At 38.2% G+C, this 24,048-nt stretch overlaps 1 protein-coding gene across 5 annotated transcripts in view; it reads right to left on the bottom strand.

The window, feature by feature from the left end:
• The window catches only part of CTNNA2 (catenin alpha 2), a 492,413-nt gene that overhangs the window by 205,351 nt on the left and 263,014 nt on the right, over nucleotides 1-24,048 (bottom strand). The window lies entirely within an intron of this gene.

Here is a 24,048-nt window from a genome sequence, read left to right as displayed (position 1 = left end):
CTGATTGTAGGGAGGGCTTGATTCAGCTGCACTTACCTACACTTCAGAGAACAGATTTTTAACCTCTTTTTTCTGTAAGGTTTGTTTCTGATTCTTTGTTCTGAAGGGTGCAATAATCTATTGCTGTAAGGGCTTATTTCAAAATTATGTTCAATTTTCATCACTGGAGCAGAAAAGGCTACGAAGTCAAGGCACAGCAAAGAAGCTCTTGACAAATAATGCGTGGTCTACTTTCTTTTTTCCTTCACAAACATAATGGAAATGATATGATGGTGCAGTTCACAGGAATTTTTCATGGGCTCTTGAAAAATAGATATGAAGCTTAAAATTGTCTTTAAATTTTGAATTAAATGTCCTTTAACAACCATTGTTAAGGCGGATGATTCATAAATGCATGCTATTACAGGAGCAGGAAAACAAAATTGTGAAAATAGAGCAGATTCACTTTTAAAATTGCTGTAATACATCGCTAAACCAATTTTATACATACATTTTAAGAAAATAATAACAAAAATAATCAAGCCAGGCCACACAAGTAGAAATATGGCATAATTACTACTCTTTTGACAACTGTAAAACTACTATTATCAATTTGTAATTCAGTTGAGCTGATGACAGATTTCATCATCACTGATTTATGAGCTCATCTCGTCAACTTTTTCCCCTTCCTACATTATTTACACAAGTTGAGGCAGTTTTTTTTTCTCTCAGAACAAATGGCAACATTTCAAGAAACACTATCAAATTGTGTAAATCCATAACCGGCTTTTGAAATTAAACAGATTTTGTCTGGATGCTATAGCTTAAGTGCAATTAGCACTAGGAAACAATCAGAAAGAAAAACTAACAGAGCACTGTATGATGAGAGTCTGAATGTCTCAAATGTCTTTCTCTTTTTCTTGCCTTTCTTTTTCTCACTCCAAAGACAGTGCCTCCTACAATGAGCAACTTCATGAGGACTGTTCATTAGGAGCAAGTAGATCACGATAGTATGAAAAGTACAACAGAATCCAAAAATCCAATCTTTCATGATATGCGGGGTTTTGGTTTTTAGTTTGCGTTGTGGATTTGGTCTTTGGCGCTTTTTTTTTTTCTCTTTCAGATGCAATTTGATAATTTATTCCTATACTATTTAAATAAACAAATTTTTATGAAAAGCAAATGAGTGGTTGGATCATTAATTAATACATCACTACTGGGCATATATGTAATAAATGAAAACTAATTTATCTATTATCAATATCAATCCAAAGAAGAGCAGTATTTAATAAGTATTTGTCTTCCGTATTTGTAAAATGTCAGCTGACAATGAAATATTTCACATTCCACAGTAACAAGGAAGATATGAAATGAGAACTCCAATGGAAGTTAGAGATTTAAAATCAGCATGTTTAACTGATTTATAGGAAAGAGTCTTAAAAGAGCTAGATAGTGTTCTGGGACATAAAAGATTCCTCTTAGGTACACAAAGAAGAGTCCGCCCTCTAAAATGAACTTCAGAAGTCAAACCAAACACATGGGGAAAGGGAAATTCTATAACATAGTTATTTTCAGGCTGGAATTTTTACAACTTTACTTTTTAGGCAGTGAAATCTCACTGAACTTCTGAACTTCTTTCCAAATATTTCAAAATCCCAGCATCTAAATTCTCAAAATAAAACATATTGCCCAGGTCTTCTGTCTGTCCTTCCATTATCTCCTACAATTTATATAATTTTTTTGACCTTACACCTTCAATACGAAGGATAAGAGTTGGAAGACAGCGTGTAGACATGTAATTATGATACTTTTATTAGCAGATAGTATATGTCCTTGTGCGAAGTTGCGAAACTATAGCAGATAAAACTGCCTTCTTGATTCTTTTGATTAGCTGAATAATCAAGCTGTTGTTTCTTTGAATGACCTTTCCTGTTATGATTTAGCTTATTATCAGCTTCACTACATTGCCTGTCCTCTAAATACTCTTCTCTCTATTGTAATTTCTTTCTTGACTCAGGAGAATATATTTTCTCCTTTACTTTTCTTCTGTTGAAATTGTCAGCATCTCCCACAGTGCTAACTCTTCGACCTATGAGATCAAGGTAATTGAATGCTTATCTCTTAGTTAAATGATACTATTTAAAGTCTCATTTGAATACCACTCTTATTGCATACTACGTATAATTTACGCAAGTTTCTATAACCCTGTCAGTATATGAAATTTCTTCAGAAATACCGGGGTCAGCTAATGCTTTCAGTTCCCTTGTCAAGCATTATATTACTTCATTTAGCCTGAAATACATACAGGAATTTGTTAATTGTATTCAAATGTCGATGTCTACAAAATCCCAGTAAGAAAATTATTGTGTAAGAGTTTCTTGGGTACATGGTCCAGTAACAGTGGCATGGAAAAGTCCAGTGTCTTTAAATAACAGTACTTGCAAGAACAAGGTTATTTAGTATGAATAACTACTGGCCGGCCAGGTCCATCATATCTATGTGCTTCTTTTTGCTCATGGTCCGACAGAGACAATTTAGTTTGCCTGTCTCAAATTTTGGAAAAAATAAAAGAGTGTGAATAGTTTTTGTTGATGTAATTTATGGAGCTACTTTAGAAAAAAAACACATAATGTCAGCAAAGGGAACTATTTTTATCACAGTATATTGTTTAACAACCCTTCACGGTCATCAAATTTAGTGCACCTATAAAACGCAAGGCAGCTGCAGAGGATGAACCAGCAGTTTAAAAATACTAAAGAGCCAAAAATTATCCAATTCCCTATCTCCCCAATCCACTGACATTGTTAGTTCCACACAGAAGTGATGTGTATATACAGCATTTACAAAAAGTTGTCAGAGTTTTAAAATCAGACAATTTTAAGAAGTAATTTAATTATTAGCATTATGACAGTGAGTGACTCTCCAGAGTTACAAGTTGAGTTAATGTCCTCAGAAATACTTTCTTTTGAATTAGAGCAGTGAAGTTCTTACAAGCCTTAGGTAGGATTAACACCACTGAAGTCCACAGGAGTACGTTGGTGTGAAGTCACACGCAGATCAGATCTAGAGGGCCAAATTCAACGCTTAATGTGAGCTGCTGAATTTCATTAACTTCTGAGGAGCTGTGCTCATTTCCATCACAGTAATACAAAAACCTGGTGCATAACTGTAAACTGTTAATGGCCCAAACTCCCATAAACCAATACTTTATAAAAAATAATATTGTGAGGGTTTTGATCTTAGTTTTGCTTTGATCTGCATTCTGATGGCATGTGTAACAATTAATCATGCTCACTCTCCAATTTACTTGGAGAAAAAAAGGTATTGCTCAGAAAAGCCTTGATTTTTTTTTTCTTGTTTTATTAGTCTTCATCTAGCCTCCAAATATTTGGCTCTGTATTACCGTCTTGTCTTTCAGCTTCCATTTCTGCTGCTGTCAAGCCCACATTCATTCTTTCCCCTACTGAAATCTCCATTATCAGTTCTGCCCTTCAGCCTCCCTACCTGCTCCTCTTCCCATCACTCTTTTGAGATTTCATCTCTTCTCTTGGAGTCAAAGACACAGCTCAAAGATTCAGGAAAAAAAAATACTGCTGTGAAAAGTTAGCTAAAATCCTAAGGAAAAGAAAAATCACAACAGCAAGGAATTGGATGCCTGTTCTAAAATGCAATGAAGAACAATTCTTTCATATCTGGACGAAAAGCTCTGAGCCAGCACTGAGTATGGCATCAGGGCAATGACCATATTAATACTTAGCTGAGTAGTATTTAGCTTAGAAATGCGCTGTGTGCAGCAGCCAATAAATGTTTGCTCTGTACTCTTAAACTGTGTGTACACTGTTTGCAGAGTCTCCCTGTACATGGCAAAAGACGCCCCAAAGAAAGTGGTGCAGAGAGGATGGGATACATAAGCAGCCAACTAGGGCTTTCCTCATCTTGGCAGGGCTAAATTTTCCTAATGATTTTACTAGTGGTAGAGCTGCTGACACATGACCTTACGTCACTGCCAGGATAATCCAATCCCAGCCAAAATCCCACCATTGTGGAGAAAAATCACACCCATCACGAATATTTTGCAGCAGCTTGCCAAGTACTCACTGTATTTATGCAGAGTAACAATTCAATTTTAATTTATGAAACCTGTTTGATCTTCTGTTTTGTGCCGAAACCTTCGAAAGTGTAAAAAACATTCCTGCATCTACCACAGCACTAGATGTACAGAACAGTAAGAGTCTGTAAGGCGGCTGATTCATTCTGCATAGCATCCCTTCCCTCCAGCGTGTTGACCATACCACACAGCTTGGTATCATCAGCAAACTTGCTGAAAGTGCACTCAATCCTACTGTCCATGTCACCGACAAAGATGTTAAATAGCACCAGCCCCAGTGCTGAAGTCTGAAGTACACCACTCATCACTGGTCTCCACTTGGACATCGAGCCATTGACAACTCTTCGAATGCGACCACCCAGCCAATTCCTTATCCACCAAGTGGTCCATCTGTCAAATCTACATATCTCCAATTTAGAGACAAGGATGCCATGCAGGACAGTGTCAAATGCTTTGCACAAGTCCAGGCAGATGATGTCCATAATGTCAATGTAAGCTGGTAGATGATGTTAGACTGGGATGGGCTTCCATAAAAACGGAGCCCTTTCCTTCTCCCTGCTTTCTAATCCTGGGGTCTTATAATGGGTTCAAGAGGAATATTTGGTACAAGAACAAAATAGTATCCTTACCAATATTGTACATGTGGATGCTCAACACCTTTCTGTGAGACTGCAGGAACAGCCTACATTCCTGCTTCCTTGTGCTCATAACTTCCACAAAACTTCACACTCCTTGTATTTGTTTTTGTCAAAAAGATATTTCCACTTCTTTGTATGGAATAAATAGTTCCAATACAAACATGAAAAATAGTGACAAAATGAAATGAATACAAAACCAGAAAATAAGCGTAACGCAGCTCAGCATTTACAGCGGAAATCAGCCTGTGTGTGAGAACTAGCAGGATACACAACGTGAAAGTCCTCTGAATATAACAACCATAGCTCGGAAGACAAACTGAAATTATGGCTGTGAGGAAAAAAACGTGGCTCCTTCACATTTTTGCAGTGTGATGGAATATTCTGTAGATTCAAAGCTTTCCTGAGCTAATTTCAGAGTTAGCCCTGCAAAGCCATGTGCAGGGAATACCCATCAGAAATTCAAATAAATGAATTACTTTAATTTGCTTATTAGAATGGGATAGTTATGGCATTACTCTCAGCTTACTCACTAGCTTCGTTATTTACTTTTTCCAGACCCGTCCATGATACTCTGTCTGTCAAGCTAGCAGGTGACAACAGAACTCGTCTAGGAAGATAAATTGATCTACAGACACATGTTTTTTCCATGCTAATCTTCTCCCTCAAAAAGACACATAAACAGCAGCACTCAGAACTCCTACATAAATCACACCACTCAATAACTTTTCCACCTGCATATTTTTCTGCTGTTATCTTAAAAGATGCTGTGATTTTCTACAACAGAAAAAGGATCTGTAAAGTATTTGCAAACAGAAAATAAACACCAGAGATAATCCCAAACATTGACTTTAGGCTATTTTTTTTTTTTTAAATTAGAGAATCCTGATTCATAAGTATTTGACAATTTTGTCAAGACTTTTCTTCACTCTCCTGAACGCATTCTCTGGAAGGAGGAAGATAGACATAAAATCATTCAGACAGACAAAGGGCAGAATAAATAACTTCTCTCTATGTAGACCAATGAATCTTTAATTGCATCTACAAACTGAAAGCTGCAATGGGAGACACTAATTCCACACTCCTACGGTCCTGGTAATTGTTTTGATTGCCTGGCTCAAATTCCTGTGCCAATTCTGGTACAGCAAAGTCTGCATTTCTCATGTCCCTCAGTTATTTAGTATGGGTCTGTGTTTCAAAATACCTTTTGCATCCCACAAGAAAGCTTCGAGGCATAAGAAATGACTTTTTACCCTCATTTTTAACATGTTTTTCTGGTATATAGACGCACAATCACACAGACATATGTGTATATACGCATAGACAAAGGAACAAAGGCACCATGCAAATGAAAGGCATAACTAAAAACCACAGAGAGTAACATATGAAATTACGATTTGATTAAAAATATTATTTTTATTATTAGAAATAACACTCTATTAGTATTAATTTAAGCCTAAATAACTGCAATGCTTAACTGCTAGATTAATCAAGCAGCAAGCTTTTCTTGGATCCTTTCAATAAACTATCCTGGACAATCAAGGCTGAGATCTCTCAAGGCTGAGATGTTGGGACAGCAAATAATGCAGGGAGTTGGATTTTTATTCTCCTATACTCTTTCTTCAGGGCTGAAAAGATGCATTTTGGGGAGATGGGATGAAGAGCACAGTCGGAGGAAATTCTGGGAAAATAAGACTAGAGAACTGTACAAGTACAATTCTACACAGTAATTAATGAAACTTTTTTTTGGTAAAGTGTATGCTTTTTGCAATCTAGACACTTTAATGTTAAAAACAAACATTAAAAGAAAAAGCTTTCAGATGTAGCTCAACTGAGATTACGTGTAACGGAAATAGAATTCGATTTAATTGGTTTAAAAGACTCTTAACACTCCTCCAACCTACACATCTCTTTTCCATTTAACTTTGCTTGGTGCCATGTACCAAAGGGATTATGGTTGTGCACCTGATAGAAATAATTGATTTAGGATGAGCAAAAGTCTATTTCTAAGGATAGCAGTGATAACCAGAGAAATACATATCCTCTGTATGAATAAACACTGGTCTAGGGAAAATTAATCCTGGATGCTCATTCCAAAGGCTACTGAGAAAGACGTCCCGACATGGAAGTGATACATCAGTGACATCAACGTCATTCTTAAAAGGAATTTTAAAAGTCTAAGGATTGTAGTGAATGTTACAGAAGGAAGTCCTTTGTCCATACTCAGAGGGCTTTCCAAATTGTTTCACTAAATCCTAATTAAGCAGAGACACTAGTAACCACGTTTAGGCTAAGCAGCACAACAAATAACTAGAAAAACAGAAAATTCAATATTAAGTGTATGGTCTGACAGCCACACTCCCAATAGTCTACTGGTGCATACCACAGGCACCATCACTAAATGGTTTGGTAAAGACAGGGTTGTTGAACCAGGTGCAGTTACTCATTCTCATTCTCCCTCTGACTATGCTCAGATTTTCTTCTCCGTTCTCACTCCCCTGGCTCTGTAATGGCTCTTTTCTCACCTCTTAATTTCATATAAATATTTTCCAAAGGCTGCTTCAAATGTGCAAAAAAAAAAAAAGGAATCATTGAAAATCAAGCAAGCTAACCAATCCAAACATTCATTTTAGCCATTTTAGTTGCAAGGAAGGCACTTTTTGCCCACACTGATTTATCCAGCACAACCGTTCAATGCTTCATGGCAGCAGCATCATGGCATCGCCTGATGTTTTTGTTTTGTTAGCAAATAAGTAATAATAATAGCTGAAAATAAATGAGCCTATTAGCATTGATTGAATGGAGAAGGATATAACTAAATTAAAAAGAGAGTTAATACCTCCTAGTCAGTCAGAAGAACAAAAAAGATAGTTTATTAGTAAAATCCCTGCAAAGATTCATAGCTTTTTAAAGTTTTTAAAAAACTTTTTAAAGTTTGATATACCTTTGCACTTCAGAAGCCTCATAAAAATGTTTTATTCTACAATGTCTTTTCAGTAATGATTAGGTAATCAAAGTAAATGTTTGTTGTGGTCTTTTTTTAACATTTAGAGGAAAATTATATATTAAATAATCTGAGATTACTAATCTGAGAAACTGGTTTGACCATTTATTTCAAATAAACTCAGTTTTAAAGGCTAAATCGAACTTCCTACTATAAAGTTACAGACTGTTAGTAACTCTATGAAAAAAATGTACTGTTTTGGTATCCTATATCATGTCTACCATCATTAAAAAGTCGTGACATTCAATTCATAAGCTACCAAAACCATTCTGAAAATGAAAAGAAATTTTGAAACAGATTACATGACCTTCAGTTCTTCACCACTGAACAGAAGCTAAAGTGAAATTACATGCTCCTAATACTCAGAATTAACAATAAAAAAAAATAATACTTAACTGAAAGCATTTACAAGAACTCCAGAAGAATTTGATCACCTAAATTTTTGGAACACTAAAAGTTTGGATGATAATATAGCATGCTTATCAGGATCACATATATTACTCCAACATACTCTTCAAAACCTCATTAAGATCTGTAACATAACTGCAGAAAAAAACCAACTTTTTAGTATCCATGACCTTCAGTAACTCAATCAATAAAGTATCATAAAGGCAGACAAAAATTTCCCACCTATTATCAGTAAGAAACAACAGTAAACACCAGGCACGGTAATTTACAACCTTCATGCTGTCTGAGGATAGATTGCAAACTGTCATCCTACCAAGATCATTTCCTACTGAAGTATTGGTGCATCAAGGCTTGAAATCAAATACCGGTCCTGTGGTCAACACACCATTTTTCTTTCTAGCACATTGTTTGGTCAGCCTGTAGAAATGTGATCTTGAAAATTGGAAAACCCTGACTCGTAGATTATTCCACACCTTTGCCAACTGGGTAGGTACTACAGCAGCTGGAAAGCTTGACTATTTAATCCAGTTTCATGCAACAGTGAAAGCATGTTGACATCCTTGAGCCATATATAAGTGCTTAGCCTCAACTGGATGACTTTACAACTATGTTTTCTCAATATGCAATAGTAACAAAATGTAATAAAAACCTTTAATGAGGTAAATTAAGTGCAAGAAGTTAAATGATGCTGATAATATCGTAACTCTGTCAGCTAGCTTGTGCATAACACTCACACTAAGTTAAAGGAAGGAGGCGGTGTAGCTATTCTGTGTATTGAGGGTGACAGTTTTTGAAACCTGAACCATCTTCTCAGATAATGAATTCACAACAGAAAGTCAGGAAGAAAATATGTTTCAGTAGTGTAGAATATCTTTTGATTAGATTTTAATTTTCTGTTTGATTTAGGCCTATTAAAATAAATTAGAAAAAAAAGAAAGAAAAACTTGTAATATATCCAAATACATGCCAAATAGAAAACAGACTGGATATGTACCAGTGATAGTAATCTGGTCTCTTTCTTCCTCTGCGCTTCTCACCCATTATCACTGGAGCTGGAGCGTGTTTGAATTGCCATGTACCTAAATCGTAAGATACAGTGAGACTCCTCTCATTGACATAATTCTCCTTTCGATAAAATCCTAGAGGAGCAAAATGACAGGCAGAAACTTCACAGCCCGCTGCTGACTCCTCTGCGCCTTTCCCCAAGCTCACACAGCTCCAAAGGAATATATGAATACCAAAAAGCTTCACATGCTGATTGTAAAGTTTAAGGTAAGGAGCCTCTGATTCCTAGAAATGTGGAGCACCTCAATGATCCCAAATGACTTGACTGAAGTTTTCTCAATTTGGAAACTGGAGGAAAAAAAAAAATAAAAGAAAAGAAAGAAAAAAGGAGGAAGAGAAAGAAAAAAATAAAAATAAAGGCACTGAAAACATCCACTCCTACTGAAAACGCTGGCCATGAACTCTGGGTTGCTTCAATATACTGTAGGCATTTTTACCATTTCACAGCAAGCATCAGAAGGACGGACAGAAGCAAAATTTACATTTTATAACAATAAGCTGCAAATTCCTCCTTCCAACTTTACCCTAAAACATGCAGTAGTGATGATTTAAGCACTATACACCTTCCACTGGGTAATTTCTTGATCGTACAACTAGCATGGGTCATGGCTGACAGAAACACCGGCGTACACGCTGTGAGTATATAATACACTGCATCCTGAAATGCTGCGTGTACAGCTAAATTGCAATTATATGCATCTCAGTGCACAGACTGCATACATATTATTTTTTCTTGTCTCTTTTTCATATCCTAATCACTCGCAATCCATGTTCCTTCCTCTTAGCTCTGTGCATGCCATTGCAGCCTATTTTACCCGTTTGTGCTGTTAATATTCCTTCCACACACGCGCTTCCCAACCTGCGGGGCACAGGGTTATCGGCACGGAGTTCAGCACAAAGGCATGGTATTGACTGCCATCATATTTTAATTTACTAGCTTTCGAGTGCGCTCAAGTGGTCCCCAAATAAGAATTAATTCTGGTTTATTTTTTCATGGTTGGATGAGACTTGACTTCACATTGATGGTGAAGGTCTTTGAATTACTTATGTTGAGTTCTATTTGGCTTTCTCGTACCAAGTATTTCTATACCTGCCTGGCCCTAACATTGATCCCTCTTTTACCACCATACTACTATACTTCTATAGTTCTCTACTATACTTACATCTGCTCTCTTGTCCTAGGTCTATAGTTGCTGCATATGGTTTCTGGCTCATCACGGCCTCAGCTGCTGTCTTTCCCAATATATGTGATTTTTTGAGGCCTGAAACATCAACTCATTGTCCATCTCAGTTTCTTGCCTCTTTAGTGCATTAGGCTGCCAACACAAACTCCTTATCTCTTCATAGGTTCTGTCTGATTTTTATTATTACTATTTTCAGTATTTCTGTTGTTCTGGTACTGCTCTTTCTCTGTTGTTCTGGAATTCCTGGCCTTGAGGATATTCAAAATTTACCTAGATAGGACCTTGAGCAACCTGATCTAAGATGACCGGAGGCTTGGATCAGAGACCTTCACGGGTCTCTTCCAACCTAATTATTCTGTGATGATCTCACCATGCAATGGACAACTAAATGAGAAACAGAATCTGGGTTGTCCAGTCTGTCTTGAGTGTTATCCATGAAATCTGTACAGCACTACCCAACTTTGTTCTATATTTTCTTGTCTTGCTTTCTTTTGTATTGAAGTCTTGCTTGCCTTTTTTCCCCTTTGCCACCGTCTTTTGAAACTTTGTGGATATCAGGATGAAGTCATCCTGTACTCAAATTCCATGTATAGCTCGCTGTCCTTGCTATTTGGAGGCATTTCATTTGCTCAGATCTGCTTTTCTCAGCAAATGATTCACAATTCCCATGAACACTCCCGCTTCTAATTAGAGATTCGTTAACATTTTCAAGGCTATTCCCAGATATCACAGTTCTAACACCGCACTGTCTACTCTTTCGATTTTTCATTCCACGCAAGAGAACATGTAGAGAGCTCATGAACAATGTTCCCAACCCATTGAGGGCAGGAGTCATCAAAACACACATAATTCTTTACCTTAGTGCCTCTGTAATTTCTTACCCTATATTCCCCTCAAATTAAGGTAGAAAATTCTTAAGGCTGAACTTATAATTTTTATTGCCTCTATATGTACAGTGTCTGTGTTGGTGGCATGATCAGTAACCTTGGTAGCAATACTTATGGAATTTGTTTGCTTGTTGATCATGCTCTCTTCCACATTTTGGGCTTCACCAGATAGACAGTGATTGCTTGTTTTAGCTTGCTTCAGGTAACAGCATTTAAGAGATTCCACACCAGCATAATGAAACTCTTGCCTCATAAGGGGGCACTGACAGACATTCTGAAACTGAAAGGTGCCTTCAAGACTGACTTTCCCTTGTTTCCTCCAAACTTTTATTTCCTACACCTGACTATTTCTCAGGCTTTAAGACAGAGCAATGTAAAGGCATAATTTAAAAGATGTAAAAAGTTTGCACAGAGAATATTGGGGAGCAGAGATTCACAAATACATTAAGTTTTAGAATATTTGGATTAAGAAAAAATATCTCTTTGGGGAAGAGTTTTATTTTTATAATTTGGCTGTCTTCACTGATTGGGTTTTTAATTCAGTCCCATAAATAATTTCACTGAGAAGAGCAACTGGAGGGCAGCTTTGCATGACATGATAGTGAAAGAGCAACCAAGGATAACTGAAATTCTTAAATCACTTTTTTTTTTTTAACCAGAGGAAGAGTAATGTGAAGCTCTCCCCTAAAGGAAATTCTTATGTAAACTAGAGTGGATTACCAGCATGGCCCCAGCTGCTTGTTTATTAAAACATGTATCCGCAGTTGCAGAAATTGGAATAACCCAAAGCTCTCTTGAAATTGATGTCATTACTACAATGCTATAAAGGATGAAATCTTAGAACCGTATGGCCTGATCAAAATCCTACCTACGTCTAAGAAGAATCTTACTGATTTTTATAAGATTTATCTATTGCTTATTGTATTAGTAGTTGCTTTATTGCTGGAGGAAGACATGTTAAGTTGTTCTGCGTTTATAAGTTAAAAGCATGTTTTGAAAATTTCCCTTAAAAAAATATAGTCAGTTAAAACTTTCTGCTGATCTATCCCACTTAAATTTCATATAGATCATTCAGTAGTAAACCAGATTTACTGCATCAGATTTATTTTTTTTCCTGACCTTTTCCTAATACCCCGAAATGATCAAAATGGCAAACTCTGGAATGAAGGTGGCTATTTTCACTATCTGACTATCAAGTTGTAGCTTTACACTTAGAGTTCACGTCAGGAGTAGCAAGTGAAATAGTGTTTCTTTTCAACAATATTCAACAGCAACAATGGAAAAAATCATAATTGAACACCTTGGTTTTCCTTGCATCAATAAGGAAATGGAAAAAAAAAAAAAAATCAGAGCAATAAAAGTGGAGCTCAGCCAAATGGTAAGGTAGTTCAAGAAAAGTATTTCTGGAGTAGTCGAAGTTAAATCTTCCCTACTGAAATAAAACAATGAAAACTAGGATTGCAAAATATTCATGACTTAAATGCATTCCTGAGGATACCTCAGCTTTAAGTAAGACTCTCAAGACAAAAATACAATTTTATCTATAAAAAAATATCCTTTTTTTTAAATTTCCAGTTATGATGAAAGACAGAGAAAGCAGAAATGTAGGAAAATATAGATTAAAGAAAAATGTAAATATACTTAGGGAGTAAAAATAAGATCCAACATCTATTTGCATATTGGTTTTCTGCATTACTATTACACATCTCCAACGTAGCCTCCCTCTGCTTTGCTGTTTTTAAATTGTCAAGTCTATTCTTTTCTTCTTCACATATTCCATTCTTCACTCTTCTGTCTCTCATTCCATTCTTCCCCCTCTCTTGTCCTTTCCCCAGCAGATAATCGTGTGGTTTTGCCCTTATGGCCCAGCCTAGACAGCACTGCTGCTACCCTGCTCCATCTAGTGGGATTCCTGCAGCCTGTGCTCCAAACCCCTGTATCGCACCGCAAAAGAGACGAAGAGGGCAGAAACCAGTGTGGTCACCGATAACAGCCAGCTTCCAAAGACTGCATGGGCTTCTTACATGGGCAGATTTAACTCCAAAGTCCACAGTTTATTTTACAAAAACATGGAGCGCATTCTAAAATCACTACTTGGATTACCTGAATATCATGGCCAGTGTTACGCTTCTTATAGAACATCGCAACTGGGTTTTTATCTCAACTGTATCAAACAAAAGTAAATGCAGATCAGCAGTTTAATATTAACACCCGAAGAGCCAGCCCTGCCTAGAGATTTATGACTGAAAGGGTATTCCTACAGACTCTGAACTCCAATTTGGTCAATAAAGTATTTAAACCCTCAGCACTACGTGGGCTGTTCTAAGATTAATTTTTGAAAGTCTTTTGCAGCGTAAAAAGGTCTTTAATTTATTTTCAATCTAGGCATCACGGCCACCACCAGCGCAGGAAACTTGCACTCCAGTTATTCTTTTAATATCGAGGCTTTTGTAAGCTGATGGACGAGGCAGAACATATAACTTTTGCTTCTATGTATATTCACTATGCATTTAGCCCAGAAGCGCTGACGCGAGGAGAGTCTGTCCTTAGCACACACTAAATAAATACGAAGCTCACTATCAGGCTCACATTTACTCGCGGTGGTGACAGCTGAGTCAGCTGGTTGGGTGAATCTGGAATTTAAGTTGTTGGGAATTCGGGCCAGAGGAGTGACCTTACCTGCCTCTGTGCCCAGTCAGGAAAGGGTCTGCAAATGGGTTTGCAGAGGCACGTCTCAAAAATTCTAATGGCAGTGTCTCCTACCGAGTAATGGGACATCCAGACTGCAAAAAAACCTCAAGAATATGACCCTGATGTTACTGAAGTTGAGAAGATTTGTGAGGATTGAATGGAAAGCTCTAATTTCAGATTTTGCCTTATGGACTTGGCTCTTGGGACAGTGAGGCTGCCTTCTCCATCCCATGTCAAACACCAAACTCACACCTGCTTCAGTTGGGTGCATGGCTTACACACATACACCCACCCAGACGCAAAATAGCACAGAAATCCAGACATTTGTATGCCAGTGCAGTATACGCAACTGCTTTAAGTATGTGGCAACTTCCAACTTGGCCACGCTGCAATGAAGACAACACTGATAGCTGCCTCTTCTTCAGGAGACATGAGGTGAGTAAACAGTTCCAGAAATTATTCAGCAGAAGCACTTTGAAAGTGCTATCATCTCTTACCAGTGCTAACTACATATGGCTGGTACTACCAAACCCTCTCATGGAACACAAACGGGTTTTTGCCACCTAACTTCAGGCATATAACTGAGCTTGGATTCCTTATATAAGTGATGGAGAAAGGGAGGTGCTGTCAATCACAAGGCCATTCAGAGCAGAAGTCGAATTATTGTCTGCCACAGGTTCTCTAAGTCATCCTAAGTCAGGTGCTGAACATAACATAACCCTTTGGTGCTCTCCATGAATGCTTTTGTGCAACACAACTTCTGTGCCTCCGACTGTAAAATCAGCTGCCTCCACAGGTATCCAAGTGTATTATTATCCCAAAGCAGACCATCTGCTCTGCATTTACACCCGACAATATGTTAATTTGGAGTCTGAACATATTACATCTGTGTTGTGGCCATGTCTCACTGATCTAAACAGAGTACCAACCTGGTTCTGTGGGGTACCAGTGCAGCCACACACATTCCTTGGGGATGGCCATCGCATACGGACAATGAGTGCATTGCACAGCACACGAGTACAGGCCGTACAGTGAGTGGCACCATGAGGGATGGCAGCTCTGGGATATGCTCTGTCTACATGTTCAATGGGGTTTACTCTTGGGTATCTACTCATTTGTGGCTTGCATTTTGATTAAATGACATAAGTTCCTACAGAGTAAATTAAGCACACTATAATGAATGCAAATCAATGGATGTATTAAATTCTTTCCCTTCTACAGCTTCAGAGTTACTTTTTTTTTTTATTTTTGAAGCATGCATTTTAAAGCAACCCTTTCAAGAAACTTGAGCAGAAGATACAGATGTACAAACATCACCACTTTCCAACTGCCACAGTTACCATTTGCAAAGCCATCTAATATTTTCATTAAAATTAATTACATTAAAGTTGCAGCACATCTATAATTGTCACTCACCAGAAGAAGGCTTCAGGCTGCAGCTCTAAAGCAGGTTGTCACTTCTCCCACAGCCAGGAGGAAATGGCCCACCTTTTGTAGGAAGGGCCTTAACTTCAAGGTAATTGATTACAAATTCAGCCACAATTCCTAGCAGCTGGATCAGCTAGATCCACAATTCACCCTTTTTTGTTTACTAATTTTTAGAACTTCATGGTGAGCAGAGACCCAGTTAAATAGAATTCTCGCTTCCCTCTTTCAGGGTAGCTTTACCTTCTTTGTTGAAGAAATTCTCGCTCTGGCTCCAGCGGGGTCTCTTTATTATTCTCTTTATTATCATGTTGGGGTCACCAGATGTTGCTCACCAGAAGAAGGCTTCAGGCTGCACTCTAAAGCAGGCTGTAACTTCTCCCACAGCCAGGAGGAAATGGCCCGCCTTTTGTAGGAAGGGCCTTAACTTCAAGGTAGTTGATTAATTGATTACAAGTTCAGCCACAATTCCTAGCAGCTGGATCCACATATAATCACCCCATAACCAGAATATAAAGCATGGCAACTTGGACTGCTCTCTTGAGTTATCTACTGGCAAAACCACCAAAGTGGTTAAAAGGAGTTTTGGAAGCTCATGCTTGTCCTGAATGCAGTATCCCAGTATCTAGGATATATGGGGAGACCACAGCAAAGCAGAGACTACTGTAGTCATGATTTTGCTGTGGTGTATGTGTAGGTGTTTATTTAATAATTCTGGGGGTTATTCTGACTTCAGCACCCTGCAGTCGCTGACCCAACAGGCCACTCAGCTGGATATAAAAGCTGGGCACAGACTGGCTTGCAGATCCTGTTAGTACTAAGCAGAACTGCTTTGCAAGTCCCATCTGCTGGAAGGTCAAGACTTCATTATCAGAACCAGTAAATGAGAGATTAAAATGGACTCTGGCCAAGTTAGCACATCTGCCATGAAGGAACACCAACCACCAGTGCTTTCAGGGGAGATGGATTATGAAATGAAGTTTCTCCAGAGATATAAAAGGTATGAAAAACAAAAATAATGCATCAGCTGCCTCTTACTGGGACAAGTCTTCTTCCTGATCCATCATCCCCACAAACATCCTTGGATGTATTATAACTCTGTATGTTCACTGAGGTGAATGTGCTCCTATGTCCATCTTGATAAGAAGTAGAGTCATAACTAAATCAACACTAAACTTTCTGGCACATATCTGCTCACTTGATGATCAGGCCCAAAACATAAGTTTTTGAAAAATTCTTCAACGTGGCCCATGAAAAAGTGAGTTGAAGAGACATGAGTTAGACCTATACTAAATAAAAAAAATAAATAAATGGAATCACAAAGATGAATCAGGGAGTGGAGCATCTCCCTTATGAGGAAAGGCTGAGGGAGCTGGGTCTCTTTAGCTTGGAGAAGAGGAGACTGAGGGGGGATCTCATTAATGTTTATAAATATGTAAAGGGTGACTGTCATGAGGATGGAGCCAGGCTCTTCTCACTGGCATCCAATGATAGGAAGAGGGGCAATGGATATAAGCTGGAACACAGGAGGTTACGCTTAAACACGAGGAAGAACTTCTTCCCAGTAAGGGTAACAGAACACTGGAACAGGCTGCCCAGAGAGGTTGTGGAGTCTCCTTCTCTGGAGATGTTCAAAACCCGCCTGGACGTGTTCTTGTGTGATCTGATCTATGTGGTCCTGCTCCGGCAGGGGGATTGGACTAGATGATCCTTTGAGGTCCCTTCCAATCCCTAACATTCTGTGATTCTGTGATCCTGTGTAACATCCCTAAATAATATAATTTCCAAAATGAACCCAAATCACCTTGTAAACAGAAAACAACACGTACCCACTAAGCTGTAGGACAAGTACATGCACGCTGATTACCATGTGATGCTGCAAATGGTGGTTCTATTACTTTATTTCATTTTCTTCAATAAGATTAAGAACTAAACAGTATTTTTATTAGGGAACCCAGTTTGACTATAAGACACTTGTTTCCTTAACCCTGACCTATCTACAGAAAGAAGGAAAACATATTTAATATTTCTCTTTCCGAGTGTTTTGATGAACAATTAAAACAACAGTTAGGGTTTCCAATAAACATATGACTCCAAAGAACCCCTAAAAAACATCTCCTCAGACTGAAGAATAACTGAGTTGTTTGGTGAGGTGAAGCCCAATATAATTAATTCGCTATCATTTTGTGTAATGACACTACATCTTGAGAAAGATGGTGATAGCAGCCAAATACATCAGATTCTCCATTTTTTGTCAGGAAAAAATGCTTTTCTTTTTTATCATAGCACAGTTTGGTATAATAATTCTCATGTAAATATAAATGTATCTTTTTAGAATTAAAAGTAGACAAAAATAGCGTATTAACAATTCTAAATCCTGCAACCTCAAAAAGTATAAAATAAATATTGAACGGAGAAGTATAGAGGCTGAAAAAGGCTTTGAGCTCCCTCTCGTTCCAGTCCCATGGTGAGTGTCACTTTTTAACAGGAACAAGAATTCACTAATGATACAAAATTCTCATATCTGTAACTACAACATGAGGAACGGTAGAGTTCACCAGCTCCAGGAATATTTTTTTCTTTCAACTCCAATCACGAACAACACTCCTGCTGTTAATGTCAAACTCCACTAGGTGTCATCTACCACTGGATTTCTACAGGGAATATGAAAACACTGGCTCCTAAGATATCTTGTGTTAATATTTCTATATATTAGTCATTCCTTCTGCTAAGTTCTCGGGTTGTATCTATAAATTCCCATTCTATATATTACTTATGCACATATCTTATTATTACAACCACTGTTGCTACTCTTAATTAAGCTTATTTTGTAAGAAAATGTATCTTCTTGAAGGTATGGAAAGCTGTCACGTTCTTAGAAAAAAACATATCCAAAGTAACTCCAAAGGCAAACAAAACCTGTTCCGTGCCTTTTTGTACGACATTCCTTATTCCTTGAACAGTGCTATTTCTGGATGAACAAACCATTTCTGAGATACAGCTAGAAATTATTTCAGTCTTTTAATAATTCTACCCTGGATGGTGCTGAGACTTTAGAATCCAATGTATATTCCTGCATGGACTGACAGCATCATCATACCTGCGGAGCTGAGAGGCTGATATTCATCAGACGAGTAGCTGGAGCAGGTTAGCTACTGCAAAAAGAACATTAGTCCGGACACACTAAACCATTTACATTTAGTATTCTGACTTTCTACATGTTGAGACAATCTTTACAACCCCCCTGTATGATTCCAATCTACATCTGGTCATAAATAATGCAAATAAAACATTCAGCTGAGATTTGAAACCAGCAAAAAGCAAGATAAATATGGTTTTCAGATGTATGATGGAGTTCATGTACAAGCCAGTATAGAAGGAGATCATTACTGCTGTGTGAGGCATTGATACTGAAACATGACAAAAAATTTCCATCATTCCCGTTCAAGACCTATAAAGCACGAATGTAAATACTGAAAGAAAATTGCTGTCAGAGCACTCAGAAGCACAGGGTTGTCTAGGCAAGGAACGGGGCCCTGAGGAACTTGCTGTGTTAAGAAGAGCGAATAAAACCAGAAGAACATAATATTATGAACAGCCAATACCTCTAGATGAAGTTTAACCAGGCCAAGTGCAAGGTCCTACATCTGGGTCATGGCAATCCCAGGCACAAATACAGACTGGGTGGCGAATGGATCGAGAGCAGCCCTGAGGAGAAGGACTTGGGAGTACTGGTGGACGAGAAGCTCAATATGAGCCGGCAATGTGCTCTTGCGGCCCAGAAGGCCAACCGCGTCCTGGGCTGCATCAAGAGGAGCGTGGCCAGCAGGTCAAGGCAGGTGATTCTCCCCCTCTACTCTGCCCTCGTGAGACCTCACTTGGAGTATTGCGTCCAGTTCTGGAGTCCCCAACATAAGAAGGACATGGACCAGTTGGAGAGGGTCCAGAGGAGGGCCACGAAGATGATAAGAGGGCTGGAGCACCTTTCCTATGAGGACAGGCTGAAAGAGTTGGGGCTGTTCAGCCTGGAGAAGAGGAGGCTCCGGGGTGACCTTATAGCAGTCTTCCAGTACCTCAAGGGGGCCTACAAGAAAGATGGGGAGAGGCTGTTCAGGAGGGCCAGTTGTGATAGGACAAGGGGTAATGGTTTTAAAATAGAGGGAGGTAGATTCAGGTTGGATATTAGGAAAAAATTTTTTACCATGAGAGTTGTAGAACACTGGAACAGGTTGCCCAGAGAGGTGGTGGATGCTCCATCCCTGGAGACGTTCAAGGCCCGGTTGGATGAGGCCCTGAGCAACCTGATCTAGTTGGAGATATCCCTGTTCCTTGCAGGGGGGTTGGACTAGATGGCCTTTGAAGGTCCCTTCCAGCCCTAACGATTCTATGATTCTAAGAAAGGAGCAGCAAAGACTGATTCAAGTTAGAGGGCGATTCTGGCCCAAGAACAACCAGATAAGATAATAAATTAATTTAGGTTAATTCAGAAAAGATAAATAACCAGGAAAACATTAAGGTTTCTGAAATGACTTCTCAGTCAGGAGTAGTAGCTGGCCAACTATTTTTAAGGTGGACATTTCTCAGTTTATCAAGGTTATATGGTATCATTCCTGTTGGAAGGGGTTAGGGAAAAAAGCAAAAATCAATGAATCAATATTGTTGTGAAGCAACTAAGCTAATGTTAAATTTTATTCACATTGTTGATATAAGCCATGTAAATAACTGCATAACATAAATCTATTTTAATTTTACTTTTATTGTGCTCAAACATTTTACTATCTCAAAACATTTCATGAGTTTTCTTCCTCAATGAAACAACACACTTTGAACAACACACTTTGATGTAGTAATCATTTATCTGGGATAAGGAACCAGATGGTACTAGTCAAGAATAATTTTCATTCCTTCTTATTGTATTATTTGTAAGGAACTGATGTGTGAGCAGCTACCAGAGGGTTTCTAATACATTTTAATGAATTTCTACTGTACTACTGTACTATCACTGATATTTAAGTATACTAAGTATACTAACTAGATGTCATAGAAATATCATAACATGTTTATAATCCTAGGCCCACAAGATGCATTTTTTAAAATGTTGATTTTAAATACTGCAAAATCAACAGTTACCTTCTTTTGCACAGACTTTATGCAACACACTGGACACTGGATTTGCAGGATTTGTAAGACAATATACTCCTCTAATTTACATATTGCCTTAATGCTTGGCACATACTGTACAATTAAACTAGGAAGTATTTTGATTTGTGCTTCACACATGCGGTAGGCACTTCAAAAGAGGGAAAAAAAAGTATAAAAAATCCAAAACAATAAACCCCCAGGTATTACAGGCAAAATGCAAACATAGAACCTTCAGGCTGAAATCTGAGTATTGGGAAAGAATGAAAAAGCCCACATAATGGCTTTAAACTGAAAGAAGGGAGATTTAGATTAGATCTAAGGAAGAACTTCTTCACTCTTGACAGTGGTGAAACATTGGAACAGGTTGCCCAGAGAAGTTGTGCAACCATGCCCCATCCCTGGAAGTGTTCAAGGCCAGGCTGGCTGAGGCTTTGAGCAACCTGATCTAGTGGAAGGTGTCCCTGCCCATGGCAGGTGGGTGGAACTAGATGGTCTTCAAGGTCCTTCCCAAACCAAACCATTCTATGATTACGAAGACGGAAAATATTCTACAAAATTACGCAGAATTTGCCCTGTATGAGATGGACCAACATGTCAGTGGGAAATGGCGCAATTCCAAATACTGTCACATCATGTGCTTCAACATACACCCTCCCCAACAGACGTCAGTGCAGGCAGACGAAGGCAATACCCCTCTCTGCTGCTGTTACTAAAGCACATCTGCTGTCACACTCTTGGATCAGAACAATTTATTACAACCACATAATCTGCAGCTATATTTTTCTGTGATGTTTCATGAAAGAGCCAAACTGAAAACTTTGAAAAGTTTCCAACTTCAAGGTGACTTTTGGGAATCATATTTAGCAAACTAACTCAAATAACGGGTTTGGGGTTTTTTCATTTAAAAAAACCCCCACAACTCACTCTGTAAAGATTTAATTTCTTATTTTTTGTAACTTCATCCATGTAATCACACAATGTTTAACTCAAAGCAAAATGTTTCCTTTATTATTAACAAAGATGTTGCCTTGGGGGCTTCCTATACGAGTCTCTATTGTATCTCTCTTCCTACAGTTTCTCTTTACCTTTTTCTAGCAACAACCTCCTTCATTTCAGTCTTTGTATTAAGAATACCTGTAAAATATCGGTGTGTTGAACAAATAATACAGTGTCACACCATATATTTATACTTTAAATTTCGCATGCTAAATTCGCAAATGAGTTTTCAAATTACTTCTCTCAATAGCAGCTTAGTGAAAAGCTTTATATAGCCCACGGATATCTTAGTATCTGAATCAGCTTAAACTCCCAATATTATGGAAAGCTTTTCCCCCTCCCCTCCATGTACATTTATTTGTATTATTTCCATATAACTAGTGCTTTAGAAAAGATGCAGTAGTCGGGCTGTTGAAAGCATACGCCACTGTTACCTGTGATTTCAGTAGGAACAGCTTGGTCAGTCCTAAAAGCCACTTTTTTTTTCTTTCTTTCCTCACAATAGCTCTGCATAAACCTCTCATTAACCCACATCCTAATTAACAGTGAGTCTTGTGCTGTTCCCCCTTTTCCCACTCAATCAACTCACTATTAGCATTAACCAGAAACATCCCGACTTACCAAATATCTTGCCATTTTCTAGGCAAATCCCACAAAATGCAAGCGCTTCTCTCTGATCTTCAAGAGACATTTGGAAATTTGAGTTGTGAAGACCACAGTCTCTGAAAAGACTGCAAGAGCATACAGGAATTCGAGCAAACTGGTAAAAATTCAAATTATAGATGAGTCTCATGCTCCCAGATGAAAGTATAAGGAAAGATTTATTCTGTTTGCAGCTTGGTTTTTCATGCCCTGAAAGTACAGAGGGATTCACAACATATTCACGACTGAGACCATGTATTTTGATATGAAGCTGTACATCCAGAAAAACCATGTCTAGCACTAAATACTATGAATTGATTGTAAAATCGAAGAGAAATCGCAACTTGAAAAATAGTTTTAATGAAGAAATGTTTCCACAAACCCTCACATGAACCAGATCCTACAATACTTTAACCAATAATACTGAGGCCACAACCTGGGTGATGGGTTTTTCTAACATCGAGCAGGAAAGCTGAAACTTCACCAGAACAGAATATTATACCAAGGTAAGACATTAATCTTGCATGGTGAAGACCTGCTTGTGGTTGATTTTCCAGACACATTGTACACTGTCTACCAATGTAATTATCAAGGTGTAAGAATTATTTACACCCCCTTTCTCTTTGAACTTAAATCTTTCATTGATAAGGGTAAGACTAGAGCAGATACTTAAAGCAAAAGGCTAAAAAAAAAAAAAAAAAAAGAAAAAAATAAGAGTAATAGTTATTTTTTGTAATTAAAAAATATGCATGTCTTTAAAAGGCATAACCCCAGGTGTGTAAATACAGAGGGATTCTAATGGAGGTTCCGATTTCTCATTAACATTTTCCATCTTCAATGGCAGGGCTAAAAATGCAAAATCTCTGCCTTGCATTGAAAGGCATCTGGTTACAATGATGTTACAAACTCTGTCATCATTGTAACTATCCTCCTCAGACTCCTTCCAGCTTTCCTCATATAAATAGTTCAAACAGTCACTACTTATGGGGCTTAGTCTGTATAACAACAGCTAGATAACTGCAGATTTGGTTCAGGAAAGGTTACCAGTTCACAAAGAGATTCCAGATCTCCCCACTCCACTCACATGGCAATGTCCATTTTATCTTTGTACATAAACACACAGCAACATTTGCAAAGTTTCCAAATTATTTCATTTTCTTGGGGGAGAGACAAACTGTAATTGGGTGGGCTGCGTAAGCTCATTCTTCCTTCTGCCAGTTAAGTCACGGACATTCATCTTTCCACAAAGAGCCCAAATTGTTCCCTTCTGTCCGAATGTTTTGTTGTCTCATTTTAACTGACCTATCAGACCATAAAGAGTGGAACCAGGCCTTCACAGCTCTTAATTGGTGTCATTAGGAGTCCTTTCTCATTTCCTATGAAAAGGACTAACATCTCCTAGAGAAGAACTGAAAGCCTCATGCGTGACCTCTCAGTACGGAAGTCAGAGGCAACGCTGATTAAACATAATTGTTCATTAAAAGATACGAAGTAGCTGGGATTGGCTTTTGGGGTACACAGACATTTCTTATTAAATTCAAACAAACAAAGTTTCTCCGGCAGTTTTCTTTATCCGGCATTATTCCCCTCTCAGCACTGGCTGCCGGCTCACTGTGAAGGAGAGCAGCAGGATTATATACACATGACTCCGAAGTTTCATCTACGCCTACTTAATAAAATACGTTATTTCACAGAATCACAGATTTCGTCTCTTTTGTAAAAATACTAGTTCCATGCAGGTGTTTTGGAAGTCTCACAGCAATTTAATCATAGAATCATAGAATGGTTAGGGTTGGAAGGGACCTCAAAGATCATCTAGTTCCAACCCCCCTGCCATGGACAGGGACACCTTCCACTACACCAGGTTGCCCAAAGCCTCATC

Source organism: Tauraco erythrolophus, chromosome 5, assembly GCF_009769465.1.
Source record: "Tauraco erythrolophus isolate bTauEry1 chromosome 5, bTauEry1.pri, whole genome shotgun sequence".
Lineage (NCBI taxonomy): Eukaryota > Metazoa > Chordata > Aves > Musophagiformes > Musophagidae > Tauraco > Tauraco erythrolophus.
The sequence above is the reverse complement of the archived record's forward strand: the minus strand, read 5'-3'. Positions and strand labels throughout refer to the sequence as shown.